Source organism: Triticum urartu, chromosome 2A (assembly GCF_056163025.1).
Source record: "Triticum urartu cultivar PI428250 chromosome 2A, HENAU_Tu73, whole genome shotgun sequence".
NCBI classification, from domain to species: Eukaryota; Viridiplantae; Streptophyta; class Magnoliopsida; order Poales; family Poaceae; genus Triticum; species Triticum urartu.
In genome coordinates this window covers 555,862,903-555,878,585 of record NC_141874.1, presented here as the reverse complement: position 1 = coordinate 555,878,585, position 15,683 = coordinate 555,862,903, and the positions used below count along the sequence as shown (strand labels likewise).

General features: G+C 50.2%; 1 pseudogene; it reads right to left on the bottom strand.

Annotated features, from left to right (window-relative positions):
• Window positions 1–2,881: 2,881 nt before the first annotated feature.
• LOC147985871 (uncharacterized) lies at window positions 2,882–3,520 on the bottom strand (annotated as a pseudogene).
• Between the last annotated feature and the right edge of the window lie 12,163 nt (window positions 3,521–15,683).

Below are 15,683 nucleotides of genomic sequence, written 5' to 3'. Positions count from 1 at the left end.
TTCGTAGAATATGTAGGAGCCAATATGGGCATCCAGGTCCCGCTATTGGTTATTGACTGGAGACATGTCTCGGTCATGTCTACATTGTTCTCGAACCCGTAGGGTCCGCACGCTTAAGGTTTCGACGACAGTTATATTATGAGTTTATGAGTTTTGATGTACCAAAGGAGTTCGGAGTCCCGGATGAGATCGGGGACATGACGAGGAGTCTCGAAATGGTCGAGACGTAAAGATTGATATATTGGACGACTATATTCGGACATCGGAAAGGTTTCGAGTGATTCGGGTATTTTTTGGAGTACCGGGTAGTTACGGGAGAAGCAATGGGCCTTGATGGGCTTTAGTGGGAAGAGGAGAAAGGGCCAAGGGGCTGCTGCGCCCCCCTCCCCTCTAGTCCGAATTGGACTAGGGAAAAGGGGGCCGGCCACCTCTCCTTCTCCTCCACTTCCTTCTCCCTTCCTCCCCTCTTGGTGGACTCCTACTAGGACTTGGAGTCCTAGTAGGACTCCACATCCTGGCCGCACCAACCTTGGCCGGCCTCCTCCTCCTCCATCCTTTATATACTGAGGCAAGGGGCACCCCAAAGACACAAGTTGATCCACATGATCTATTCCTTAGCCGTGTGCGGCGCCCCCAGCCACCATAGTCCTCGATAATACTGTAGCGGAGTTTAGGCGAAGCCCTGCTGCTGTAGTGCATCAAGATCGTCACCACGCCGTCGTGCTGACGAAACTCTTCCCCGACACTTTGCTGGATCGGAGTCCGGGGATCGTCATCGAGCTGAACATGTGCCCGGGGACTTCATCAATTCACCAGGCGGCGGCCGACTCCAACCCACCGCCTCCCAGCCCGACCACCCTCATGCAAGTGGCAGTCCTGGCAATCGAAGAAATTGCAGCACCTGCGTGGGCCCACCCCATCCTCAACTTCCTGGTAAAAAAACTGCCGACTGATGAGATCTTGGCCCGGCAGGTGCAACGCCGGGCAGCAGCGTACACAATTGTCAATAGAAAACTTGTGAGGCGCAGCGTCACTGGTGTTTACCAGCGCTGCATGGAGCTGGAGCAAGGCTAAGCAATCCTCAACGATATCCATCAAGGTGAGTGTGGTCACCACGCGGCTTCAAGGGAACTTGTTGCCAAAGCTTTTCGCCATGGTTTTTCTGGCCGACTGCTCTAGAAGACGCCAAAGACTTGGTCCAGAAATGCAAAGGGTGCCAGAAGTTCCGCTCCAAGCCTCATCAGCCGGCTTCTACACTCAAGACTATTCCCATTGCCTGGCCCTTTGTTGTCTGGGGCCTGGACATGGTGGGACTATTCAAAACAGCACGAGGTGGCATGACTCATCTGGTTCTAGCGATGGACAAGTTCACCAAGTGGATAGAAGCAAAACCAATCAAGAAATTGAATAGTCCGACTGCTGTGACTTTCATCTCCGACATCACCATCCAGTATGGCATACCACACAGCATCATCACCGACAATGGCACGAACTTCACCAAAGGCACCTTGGCCCGTTTCTGCGCGACGCAGAGCATCCGACTGGACTTAGCGTCTGTAGCCCATCCACAGTCAAACGGCCAAGTGGAGCGAGCAAACGGCCTTATTTTGTCCGGCATCAAGCCCCAACTGGTCAAGCCTCTGGAGCGTTCGGCCGGCTGCTGGCTCAACAAGCTGTCGGCCGTCCTCTAGAGTCTGCGCACAACCCCGAACAAATCAACCGGCTTCACCCCTTTCTTCCTCGTCTATGGTGCCGAAGCCGTCATCCTGACGGACATAGAATTCGACTCCCCTCGAGTCACCATGTACACCGAAGAGGAGGCAGAAGAAGCACGACAAGACGGCGTCGATCTGTTGGAAGAGGGCCGGCTGTTGGCACTCAGCCGGTCCACCATCTACCAGCAGAGTCTGCGTCGATACTACAACTGAAAGGTCAAGCCAAGATCTTTCCAAGAAGGAGACCTTGTGCTCCGGCTGATCCAAAGAACAGCCGGCCAGCACAAGCTCTCGGCACCTTGGGAAGGCCTATTAATCATCAGCAAGCTGTTGGGCAACGACTCCTACTACCTCAACAACGCTCAGAAGCCTCAATCATGCAAAAGAGACAACTCCGGTAGGGAGACGAAGCGTCCATGGAATGCAAACCTTCTTCGAAGGTTTAAAGTTAAAAAGCAGTATGTATCATGCCGAATTTTTGTATTAAGTACGAAGACTCCGAGTCTCCCGAGAAGAGCTCGGGGACTGCCCTCCTTTATCTATAAGACAAGTATTACGCCTATGTTTGTGTTATTTCATTAATCCGTCTAGCGTCGGGCTCGACTAGTCGACCCGGGGACTTGCTGCCTTGTACTATGAAATGCTTCCTGCAGCTGGACAAGTAATTTGTTGGAACCCAAGCCTTCTCCTACCAGAAGCCGCAGCTCGCAGAGCGACTATTCAGTCGGCAGGAGTTAAGGCAGAAAGGGTGACCGCATGAAAAATGGCTAAGGACCCAAAGCATAAACATAGTCCAAGCCGGCTTCCTGCCTCGCCGATTGGCTGTCAAAGCAGCCGGCCGGCCGGCTTCTACTTAACTTGCCAAGAAAACTCTTGCCGGCTAAGTACTTGCCTTCCCGAAAGTGGCTAAGTACTTGTCCCAGCCATAGTCCGCAGAGCGACTATTCGGCTGGCAAGACGGCAACCAAGGGAAGGCGGCAAAGGAAAAAGCCAAAAAGAGCAGAAAGTAAGTAAAGATAGAACTCGGATAAGATATTTACACATCAAAAGGCCCTTGGCCGACATCCAACATGAGTTTGAAATACACCCCGCGGGTGGAACTGTGCGAAGTTATCAAAGTTTTTTTGAGACTAATAAGTAGGAAGAAATAAAAGTAAAGTGGCAGCCTAGGAAGCACCAGGCGGGTTCGGCGGAATGGTGGAGTCGGTGGCGCCAGCTGGTCGAGCGGCCGACTGGTCGGTCTCCGCTTGTTCTCCTTCAGCAGCAGCTGGCTTGCTTGGGTGTGGCTCATTGCTGGAGGCACGGTCGAGTTGAGGCTGGCCGTCCGCTCCGACCTCTGGCGCCTCCTCTTCGCCTTCCTCCTCCTCCTCCTCCTTGTCCTCGCCCTTGCCGCTGGAGTCGAACACCTCGGCTGAGTCCTCGCCCTCCTCCGGGTTCAGCCCAAACCACTCTGGCGGCGCCTCGGCGCCGTTCTCGGCCAGCTCCGGGATGAAGATGCCGGTGTCGGTGTACTCGGCGATGGCTGCCGCCCACTTGACGAGTTCTCCCTCCACTGCCATCAGCTCTTCCTGGGGTTCCTGTCAGAACATGGTCAACTGGGCTAGATTTAGCCCAGGGTACCACGCCTTGATGAACTCCAAGGCCCGGCGTGCTCCAGCCCAGGCCGAGGAGCCCTTCCACGCCTCAAGGCACCCAGCCGCCACCTCCAGCCAGTCGGCAGTCCGGCTGGGGGTGTGCGGGGCCGGCATGTCGAGCCACAGGGCGGCGATCGCATGGGCACCAACACGTTGAAGGCGGCGTAGCATCCGATGTGTTGGCCGAAGATGAGCCTGGATGCTGAGAAGCTCCTCGCGAAGAGTGCGAGGGGCATTGGCGGCGATCTCCTCGCCCTATGCCCTTCGTCCTTCGCGGTCGGCCTCGATAGCCTGGTTGGCAGCACCAGAGTGACCTGGGAAGAAGTCTGCCAGGACCAAAAGCAAAGAGTCAGAACAAAAAGAGAAGCCAGCTTGATCAGAGGCCGACAGTTTAAAAGAGAAGCTAGCTTGATCGATAGCCTGCTTACCGTCGACCATGTCCTCGATCTCGCCAAAGTCGGCCAACAGCATCGCCTTCTTGTCGGTCCAGGCGGAGCATTCGATCTCGAACTTAGCAAGAAGACTCGCCTCCTTGTCCCCCGCCTCCTTCTGAGCCTTCTGGAGAAGCTCCGCCTGCTCCGCCAGTCGAACGACCAACCGGTCGCGCTCTTTGGCTAGCTTGCCGCAGTCCACCTCCTTGGCATGAAGTGCGGCATTGGCTTCGCCCAGTTGCCATTGAAGGGTGGCATTGGCCTCTTTAAGAAGTAGAAAAAGAAAGAGACAACAAAAATCAGCAAAGAAAGACGAAGTTGCCAGGAAGATCCGCCCCGACTGCTCAGCAGTCGGCCCGAATCTCGGGGACTACAGCCCACGGGTGCACTAGTGCGCCCCCGTAGAGAAAGAAGAAGACTTACTCCGGCTCTCCGACAAGTCGGCGGCACGTTGATCTAACTCCTGGACTCTGGAGTTGAAGGCGGCCGCACGGAGGTTATGATAATACTGTAGCAAATATATTAGTGCTTGGAGCTCCCTAATTAGAGTTCCGAGCCGCCTGCTCAGCAGCTGGCCCAAAACTCGGGGACTACACCCAGTGGAAGCGCCAGCGCACCCCCACGAAGTGGTACAAGAATTAAAAACAAAGAAGCAAGAAGTGTACCCGGATGGCCTCTCGCGACTCTAGGAACGCCTTGTGGCAGAGCTTGAGAGCGTCGGCCTCGGCGCGGAGTTTGGCTTGAACGTCTAGGATCGCCTTGTTCAAAGGGCCCATCCCGCCTTCTCGCACCCACCTAGTGGGCGCGGCGCTTGTTGCCTCGGTGTCCGGGATCGAGGAGCTTGCGTTACCGGTCTCCAGCGGGCGCGGCGCCGAGACCGCCTTCGTGAGCAGGTGTAGGGTAGAACCCTAGTGGCCCGATCTTTCACGAAAGGAGCGGATCCCGCGAAGAACGCGAAGAGTATGAGGAGGGAAACGAGGGGAAATTCACGAGGGGAGCACAAGAGAACACTCAAACCAACTAGAATGATCACACATGCGCTAGATCCACGAGTACATAAGAGAAGATACACGATCCACGGACAACTAAGGACGATACAAGGGTAGCCGGTCTTCTCCGTGAGGAGGTCTTGAATCCACGGGGGGATCTTCCCTTAGAAAGGGGGCTTGAATCCGAAGGGATCTTCTCCGTAGAGGCCGCAGTCTCTCTCGTGGAGTAGATCCGATATGGATGAGCATGGCTCTATCTCTCAAATGAGCTAAACCAACATTAACCCTCAAATGGTGGAGGTGGAGGAGTATATATAGTCTAGGGCCACGAAGGGGTAAGTGAGGGGGAAAACAGGTACATGGGCCTCGGCCCAGAGACTCTACACGCAGGCAGGCCGGAAGTTCCGGGCAGGGACGGAAGGTCCGGGCTCCGGAAGTTCCGTGTGGGTTCCGGTGTAAGCCGAGAGTTGGCGCGACGCAGGCTGTGCTGGAGTGGCGAGGCTCGGAGGTTCCGGGCTGGCCGGAGGTGTGACACCCCAAAATTTTGACCTTGTTTTAATAAATTAAAATTATGCCAGGAAATTAAAACTTTTATTTTCTGGGCTCCCTTTTTATTTTTGAACCTTTTTCACCCTTGTTATTATGCAGTTTTTCCCCCAAAATGAAAACTTTTCAAATATGTTATTGGACTTGTTTAACCTCTCAAGAAAAACTCTTCTTTTATTAGTAGAACTAATTACATAATTAATTTTCTTGATTTTTATTTTCTTGAAAATTGGTTTTCAAGGTTACATGGCCATATTTGAACTACAACCATTTGATAAATTCACTTAAAGTTCCAACCAAAATTTGGAGATGTCATGTGATGTTTTTAAATCACTTTTATGCAAAAATATCTTTTATTCATGTAATATTTTGAGCTCTGCATCAATTTTTCTTCTCTGGTCCAGAGTGCAATTTTGCACTACAACCCATTTAAATATTTCTTTCTGGCCTCCACCAAAATTATGGGATGTTGGTAGTAGCATATGATTCAACTTTATGCAAAAACCCAGTGATGTTATTTGAAAAATTTGAGTGAATCAACCTCATTTTCATTCTGGTCCAGCCTTGTGATTTCTACTACAACCCTATTTATTTTTGATCCAGTGACCTTGTGCCTTCTCCTACTTGTAGTCAACCCTACAAGACCCCTAAGTCCAGGAGCATGCACCCATTTGAATATTTTTGGTGCATGAAATAATGCCATTTATCTCCTGTCCAGAATTGTAGTTTTGCAAAACTTGCACTAACAAGTTTGTGCTTTTCACAAACTAACCTCACCACCCTCTTATTCATCTAAAGAGACCCCACTCTGGAAGTTTTGGTCACTCCAAGAAATGCCTAGGTGCCTGTGGCATTTTTTCAAACACCTAGAGTGCATGAACAGCTTTGACATGAATTTTGTGATTGCACTGTGAACTTGCACCTCTGATCAAACTAACCTGTCCACTAAGCCTCTAGATGACTTTAACCTAGGTCTGTTAAACCCCAACCTCACCCGAGACCTCTAGCATGCCCTGGCATTTTGTCAAGCTTGTTCCGTGCGTGCTCTGGGCGCGAGCAGAGCACGCGTTTTGCACGTGCCGCGCCTGAGCCGCCGCGTCGCTCCCCTGGGTTTGGCCCGCTTTGCAGAGCCGCGGCACGCGCTCCCCTTCTCACCGCAACGCGCCAAGAGCCCCTCGCCACGGCTCCGGCAAGCCAGGAGCTAGCCGCCACGGCCGCCCGACAGCCCTGCTCAGGTCGGCGCCGCCCAAGCCTCTCCCGCTCGCCAGCTCGCCCCTGGAGCAGTGCCTGCTCGTCCGCTAGCTCCTGCCGCCATCCCCAGCCCCGCCACGTTGCCCTGCAAGCTACAGAACGTCGGTCGCCGGCAGCCTTATCCACCGCCACGGAACCGACCTCGTCGCGCTATCAGAGGAGGCCCCCGAGCTCATTCGAGCACTCAGGCGACCTCAGGCCACCCCCATGGCACCCCCACAGCCAGCAATCGTCGGGGGAAAGCCGTCTTCGACAACTCCGGCCGGTTCGGCCGCCGCCACGTCCCAGCTCCATTCACCGTAACCAGAGCCCCTCCCGTCCGTCCAACGCCACCAAATGACTCCACTTCGACTTGCGGAGCCGCCCAGCTACTCAAACCCGACCAGGAGCCACCGTAGTTCAAGCGCCCAAAACTCCCGAAGCCACCGGCCGCCGCGAAGCTCGCCGCCGGCGACTCCCTTCATCCCCACCCGACTGACAACCACCGGAAGGACCGCCCTCGAACCGCGGATCCATCCCCACCCTCGGTGTCTCGAACGGTGCCGCCGTTCGGCGGCGAGCGTCGCCGAAGTTCCGCCTCCGCTCGGGACGGAGGAAGAGGAGGGAGAGGACTAGTCAAACCTGACCAGTGGGCCCCCTGGACCCACTGTCAGTGACCCCGCACCTGTCCATGTGGGTTAAGTGAAAGCGCAAAACCCCTAGTACGTATCTCCTACTTAGAAAGCGTATTTGCTTCTGAAACATTTTCTTTCCTGTTTTATTTTAAAAACATATTTTGACCACAAATTTGACTGCCTATAACTTTTTAATTTTAACTCCAAATGAGTTGATTCTTTTTCCTACCTTCCTCAAATTTTGTCTAGTTTATTTTAAGATTTATTTCAAAAAATTTCAAACAACCTTTTTTTGTGCTGTTTTCGAATTGTGTGTTAATTCAAATATATTTTAAATAGGATTTTGGAGAGAGAGAAGAAAACTTTCAAAAGTTTTGGAGAGCACCTCACCCCTCCACAACTTGAAGGCAAGCATTCTTAACCCCGGAATAATATTTTTGGTGTGTTAGTTGACACGTTTATAACACCACCTTATTTCGGAGAACTTGTTATTTCATGTGATATGGTCATTTGCATGGATGCATATTAGTGATTTCCTTGCTGTTGGAAATGAATATACATGTGATGGTAATCATCCTCATGTGCCTTGCATGCATGCCGGAAAGGAAGTCGGGAAAGCCTCTGCCTTGGGTAGGCGTGAGCTTGTCGCCGGTCTCCGTCGGGACGGTTATGTCCGGTATGGCATAGTAAGGTATAATGGGTGGTGATTTGTTGGTTGAAATATATTTGTTATACATGTCATGCAGGGAATTTATAAACCTCCTTAGTCGACCGTAGATCGAGTCTTGTTCCGGTAACCCCCATACGTGTTCGTACTACCACTTGTCCCTGCCACAGGTAGGGTACGGTTCAGTAAGTTGTTAACCCTTGTCTTGGCACACACCGTACAGAGAGGCCATGGTGGAAGATAATGGTTGTAACCGGTAGGCATGCCACCTGGTCCGGGGGCATGGGTGTTTCCGGTTGGGACCGAGAGGGGGCCACCCCTTAGAGCGCGCGATATAAGTTTGATCCCATGCTACGCGAGGTTGTAGCCTCCCCACTTAGAGTTTTGCTTAACAAGTGTCGCGGGTGATTCCTGACACAAGTAAGGTTAAGCTGGTGTGTGCAAGTCAGGCGTGTTTTCGACTAAAATACCGTAGACGGAATTAGTTCCGATGAACTAAAGAAATCCGTTACTCATGGGTAAAGAGTACACCCTCTGCAGAGATTAAACCTATTCGAATAGCCGTGTCCATGGTTAAGGATTACAGTCTGGGATGGGTCAAGGGTTGGTCTTAGTGTCGGTCTTTGGAGGAGAGATTGTTAAACCAGAACTTGGACTGTGAATTGTGACTTGTGAAGATTATGATTATTATTATTATGGACTAACCCATTATATCATTGAGTATCCCTGGGATGGCTCTACCTCCTGGATATTCATTGTGATTATTTGTTTTATAAGCCCTTTATGTGGTGTCGCTGAGATGCCCGACTGTGGCATTGCTTGTTATTTATTTATTTTATAAGCGCTTTATGTGGTGTCGCTAAGACGCCCGACTGTGGCATTGCTTGTTATTTATTTATTTTATAAGCCCTTTATGTGGTGTCACTGAGACGCCCGACTGTGGCATTGCTTGTTATTTATTTATTTTATAAGCCCTTTATGTGGTGTCGCTGAGACGCCCGACTGTGGCATTGCTTGTTATTTATTTATTTTATAAGCCCTTTATGTGGTGTCGCTGAGACGCCCGACTATGGCATTGCTTGTTATTTATTTATTTTATAAGCCCTTTATGTGGTGTCCCTGAGACGCCTGACTGTGGCATTGCTTGTTATTTATTTACTTTATAAGCCCTTTAGGTGGTGTCGTTCAGACGCCCGACTGCGGCATTTTATTCCCCACTCCATTATTGCTTATTCATGTTGCATATAAACAACCTGCTTGCATGCATAAAAGATGTTCTATTTATGATTGACGACGTGATCATAGAATTTTTCAGTGCATGATTATCAATTATATTTTCCCAGTGTTCATAATGTTTGCGAGTACATTCAAAGTACTCACTGGCTTGTCCCTGGCTATTGTCTTGGCCAGATTTCTGCTTGGAGAGGAGCGTTGCGGTGACATCCCCGGAAACTAAGCAACGGTGATAGCAGCCTCGCGAAGATAGGAGTTGACCTGGTCAGCTGTTCCTGTGGGAAATGGAGTCCCATAGACACTGATGACTCACAAAACGCATCCGCCATCGACCACTAGAAACCAATTGTTGTACTCTCAGGCCCGAATGGTCTTGTACTGCATGTTTTGTATTTTTGCTTGGAACTTCTGTATCAAGGTGGTGCCTCATCAGCTAACAGTAATCCAGGGGCTGGTGAGCACAACGGCCATTTTCTGGAAATTTATACCCGGAAAACCGGTCGTGACAGACTTGGTATCAGAGCCAGGCTGACCATTGGCTAATCCTATCTTAGCCGGGTCTATAAACTTAGGCAAACCAACCCACCAAACCATAACCAAACCCCAGCCAAGCTTCTCGTGCAAGATAGCCACACAGTGACCCAACACCTTTTGGCAGTCGGTGCCCAACCTCTCAACCTAACCTGTCGTCATGCGCCAGTGACCGAATCCTGAATAGTCTTTTCGCAAGCGTGCGAAGGAAGACTCCGTCCCCTTTTCTATAAAAGGGCACGCTAGCCTCAACCCAACACTGCACAACCTATACCCAAACCGAGCCACAATGCCTGGCCCCGTCGTGCACAATGAGACCACAGCAACCAACCTTAGAGGCTTTGTGACCATACTCGCAAACCTCACCCGTCGTGCCTATGCGTTAGAAGAGCCCCCGGAATATGTTGTGTACCAAGGACCCATGAGCAGTGAGAGCCGACAATTCTGGGCCAATGTACACATCTACGGTAGGGGTCTAGCGCCCGAGCGCCCCTACAGGTTCACCGGAAGGACAACTTCCTTTGAGCCTCAAGCCATCCAACTAGCTGCTTGAGAGGCTATAGTTCATCTCCGGCACTTGTCGCCCAGAGTTAACTGTCGCTCGTTCCATTACTGCCCCAGACGTGAAGGGTATGGTAGGCCACCCCAAGTTGCCAACGGAGATCTCGAGACAGATCCTGCATTGTTGCATCTAGTGCGCTATGTAGGTGCACTAGAGGAACTGTTCGATCAAATCACCATTGATCTAATCGCAGCTCGCGGAGAGCTGGTTCATCGAGCCCCGACGAGAGAAGAGAACGAGCCCAACGCCGACAACCCAGTCGTGCTGTTTGGACACCCGATCGAGTCCCTGAGATCTGCCCCAGCCGTCGGCCAAGGTGCTTTGATGACCCCAGAAGTGCTTCGTCGCCTCTTGGGAGCACACTCCAACGGGGTTGTGGCCAACAATCCCCGAGATGGTCATCATCACTACCCCGAGCCTGCAGCCCCTCAACCCACTCCAGCTAATCCCGACAGTGAGACCAGAGGAGAAGCCTCGACATCCACAAGGCACGCCCGCTTGGATATAAACGAGGTAGACTAAGTCACTCGAGTAGTGTCGAGTCCCAGTGTATCCTCACTTTGTAATCGTGTGACCTTGTAAATAAACGCCGCCTGTCATTGTGCCTCTGTAGCCTTACATGGATATGACAACATGCAGTATAAATTTCTATCCAAGACACAGTTACCAAAAACCTCTCCGACAACCCCCACAGTAACACGTCACATTAGTGTATATGTGGCTTAACCCCAACCCGTGGAGCAAAGCTGGAAATTTCATTACCATTCACCATGGTAAAATGACCCAGCTCCGGTGCTATAAAAAGGGCACCGCGTGACCTTGCCAAGCACCCCTCATCTTGTGCACCATCCTCACAACCATTTCTTGCCATGCCGAGCCCTAGTGTTTATCTGAGAACCCCAGATGCAACCCCGGGTAGTTTTGTCAAAATATTGTGGGATTTTACCTGCAGTACCATGGGCGCTACCCAGCCACCCCAGTACGAGCTATTCAAATCGAGAATCACTCCTTAAACCTCGTGATATTGGGCAGCAGTACACATCCCTCCCGTAAACTCAAACCAAGACCCAACGGAGGTCTCCTTCATAGGGAAGTCTATGCCGACCCCGCATATGGCCATAGAAGCTGCTGCATACGAAGCGCTTGCTCGCCTTCGATTCGCGGTAGCCTATGCCAGCGAACGAGGATATTATTACTTTTCGAACCGTGCAGCACCCGGAGGAGTAACATCTTTTCTCGGTGGACGAATTGAGAGAGACCCAGTCCTGGCCAACCTTGTCCAGTACGCCATCGCTCAAGAACGTTTAACCCAACATGTGATGGGTTATCTCCAGAGCCTCGCAGATTTAAATCCTCAAATCGCCATCAGCATATCACTAAGGCCCGACCAGGAGAGACGCGTTCATCGGTAGATCAATTCGCTCTCCCCGATAGAAGAGGAGTGTGTCCCAGTACCAGAGACGTTTTCTCGGGACCCCGTCCAGTTACCGTTTCCATTTTAGACGTCGCTGTTGTGTTCATTATTGCAACATTTATTTATGTGTTGTAACTTATGCGTGATACCCTGAGCTTGTGTGACGAGTCAATTTTTTGGCTTCTACTAATGTGTGTAGTTTTTGTTGTGGTTTATGCTCCTTTAAGTTAACCGATTTCCCTCGCGAAAAATCCTGGAGTGAGATTTCTTTTTTTGCTGCATCGTACACCTTCTCACGACGTGGATTATTTGATTTCACACAGCACCACGGCAGCAGACTCACAACCAATCGAACACATACCCTGCTTGCAAAAACACGTAACCGTGGAGTATTTGTTTTTCAAAAACAATCCTTAGCAAATCTCGAGGATGAGATTTTTTCTTAAGGGGGGTAGTGTTGTGACACCCCAAAATTTTGACCTTGTTTTAATAAATTAAATTTTTGCCAGGAAATTAAAACTTTTATTTTCTTGGCTCCCTTTTTATTTTTGAACCTTTTTCTCCCTTGTTATTATGGAGTTTTTCCCCCAAAATGAAAACTTTTCAAATATGTTATTGGACTTGTTTAACCTCTCAAGAAAAACTCTTCTTCTATTAGTAGAACTAATTACATAATTAATTTGCTTGATTTTTTTTTCTTGAAAATTGGTTTTCAAGGTTACATGGCCATATTTGAACTACAACCATTTGATAAATTCACTTAAATTTCCAACCGAAATTTGGAGATGTCATGTGATGTGTTTAAATCACTTTTATGCAAAAATATCTTTTATTCATGTAATATTTTGAGCTCTGCATCAATTTTTCTTCTCTGGTCCAGAGTGCAATTTTGCACTACAACCCATTTAAATATTTCTTTCTGGCCTCCACCAAAATTATGGGATGTTGGTAGTAGCATAAGATTCAACTTTATGCAAAAACCCAGTGATGTTATTTGAAAAATTTGAGTGAATCAACCTCATTTTCATTCTGGTCCAGCCTTGTGATTTCTACTACAACCCTATTTATTTTTGCTCCAGTGACCTTGTGCCTTCTCCTACATGTAGTCAACCCTACAAGACCCCTAAGTCCAGGAGCATGCACCCATTTGAATATTTTTGGTGCATGAAATAATGCCATTTATCTCCTATCCAGAATTGTAGTTTTGCAAAACTTGCACTAACAAGTTTGTGCTTTTCACAAACTGACCTCACCACCCTCTTATTCATCTAAAGAGACCCCACTCTGGAAGTTTTGGCCACTCCAAGAAATGCCTAGGTGCCTGTGGCATTTTGTCAAACACCTAGAGTGCATGAACAGCTTTGACATGAATTTTGTCATTGCACTGTGAACTTGCACCTCTGATCAAACTAACCAGTCCACTAAGCCTCTAGATGACTTTAACCTAGGTCTGTTGAACCCCAACCTCACCCGAGACCTCTAGCATGCCCTGGCATTTTGTCGAGCACGTTCCGTGCATGCTCTTGGCGCGAGCAGAGCACGCGTTTTGCACGTGCCGCCCCCGAGCCGCCGCGTCGCGCCCCTGGGTTTGGCCCGCTCTGCAGAGCCGCGCCACGCGCTCCCCTTCTCACTGCAACGCGCCAAGAGCCCCTCGCCACGGCTCCGGCAAGCCAGGAGCTAGCCGCCACGGCCGCCCGACAGCCCTGCTCAGGTCGGCGCCGCCCAAGCCTCTCCCGCTCGCCAGCTCGCCCCTGGAGCAGTGCCCGCTTGTGCGCTAGCTCCTGCTGCCATCCCCAGCCCCGCCATGTTGCCCTGCAAGCTACAGAACGTCGGTCACTGGCAGCCTTATCCACCGCCACGGAACCGACCTCGTCGCGCTATAAAAGGAGGCCCCCGAGCTCATCCGAGCACTCAGGTGACCTTAGGCCACCCCCATGGCACCCCCACAGCCAGCAATCGTCGGGGGAAAGCCGTCTTCCCCAACTCCGGCCGGTTCGGCCGCCGCCACGTCCCAGCCCCATTCACCGCAACCAGAGCCCCTCCCGTCTGTCCAACGCCACCAAATGACTCCACTTCGACTTGCGGAGCCGCCCAGCTACTCAAACCCGACCGGGAGCCACCGTAGTTCAAGCGCCCAAAACTCCCGAAGCCACCGGCCGCCGCGAAGCTCGCCGCCGGCGACTCCCTTCATCCCCACCTGACTGACAACGACCGGAAGGACCGCCCTCGAACCGCGGATCCATCCCCACCCACGGTGTCTCGAACGGTGCCGCCGTTCGCCGGCGAGCGTCGCCGAAGTTCCGCCTCCGCTCGGGACGGAGGAAGAGGAGGGAGAGGACTAGTCAAACCTGACCAGTGGGCCCCCTGGACCCACTGTCAGTGACCCCGCACCTGTCCATGTGGGTTAAGTGAAAGCGCAAAACCCCTAGTACGTATCTCCTACTTAGAAAGCGTATTTGCTTCTGAAACGTTTTCTTTCCTGTTTTATTTTAAAAACAGATTTTGACCACAACTTTGACTGCCTATAACTTTTTAATTTTAACTCCAAATGAGTTGATTCTTTTTCCTACCTTCCTCAAATTTTGTCTAGTTTATTTTAAGATTTATTTCAAAAAAATTCAAACAACCTTTTTTTGTGCTGTTTTGGAATTGTGTGTTAATTCAAATATATTTTAAATAGGATTTTGGAGAGAGAGAAGAAAACTTTCAAAAGTTTTGGAGAGCACCTCACCCCTCCACAACTTGAAGGCAAGCATTCTGAACCCCGGAATAATATTTTTGGTGTGTTAGTTGACACGTTTATAACACCACCTTATTTCGGAGAACTTGTTATTTCATGTGATATGGTCATTTGCATGGATGCATATTAGTGATTTCCTTGCTGTTGGAAATGAATATACATGTGATGGTAATCATCCTCATGTGCCTTGCATGCATGCCGGAAAGGAACCCGGGAAAGCCTCTGCCTTGGGTAGGCGTGAGCTTGTCGCCGGTCTCCGTCGGGACGGTTATGTCCGGTATGGCGTAGTAAGGTATAATGGGTGGTGATTTGTTGGTTGAAATATATTTGTTATACATGTCATGCAGGGAATTTATAAACCTCCTGAGTCGACCATAGATCGAGTCTTGTTCCGGTAACCCCCATACGTGTTCGTACTACCACTTGTCCCTGCCACAGGTAGGGTACGGTTCAGTAAGTTGTTAACCCTTGTCTTGGCACACACCGTACAGAGAGGCCATGGTGGAAGATACCGGTTGTAGCCGGTAGGCATGCCACCTGGTCCGGGGGCATGGGTGTTTCCGGTTGGGACCGAGAGGGGGCCACCCCTTAGAGCGCGTGATATAAGTTTGATCCCATGCTACGTGAGGTTGTAGCCTCCCCACTTAGAGTTTTGCTTAACAAGTGTCGCGGGTGATTCCTGATATAAGTAAGGTTAAGCTGGTGTGTGCAAGTCAGGCGTGTTTTCGACTAAAATACCGTAGACGGAATTAGTTCCGATGAACTAAAGAAATCCGTTACTCGTGGTTAAAGAGTACACCCTCTGCAGAGATTAAACCTATTCGAATAGCCGTGTCCATGGCTAAGGATTACAGTCTGGGATGGGTCAAGGGTTGGTCTTAGTGTCGGTCTTCGGAGGAGAGATTGTTAAACCAGAACTTGGACTGTGACTTGTGACTTGTGAAGATTATGATTATTATTATTATGGACTAACCCATTATATCATTGAGTATCCCTGGGACGGCTCTACCTCCTGGATATTCATTGTGATTATTTGTTTTATAAGACCTTTATTTGGTGTCGCTGAGACGCCCGACTGTGGCATTGCTTGTTATTTATTTATTTATTTATTTTATAAGCCCTTTATGTGGTGTCGCTGAGACGCCCGACTGTGGCATTGCTTGTTATTTATTTATTTTATAAGCCCTTTATGTGGTGTCGCTGAGACGCCCGACTGTGGCATTGCTTGTTATTTATTTATTTTATAAGCCCTTTATGTGGTGTCGCTGAGACGCCCGACTGTGGCATTGCTTGTTATTTATTTATTTTATAAGCCCTTTATGGGGTGTCGCTGAGACGCCCGACTGTGGCATTGCT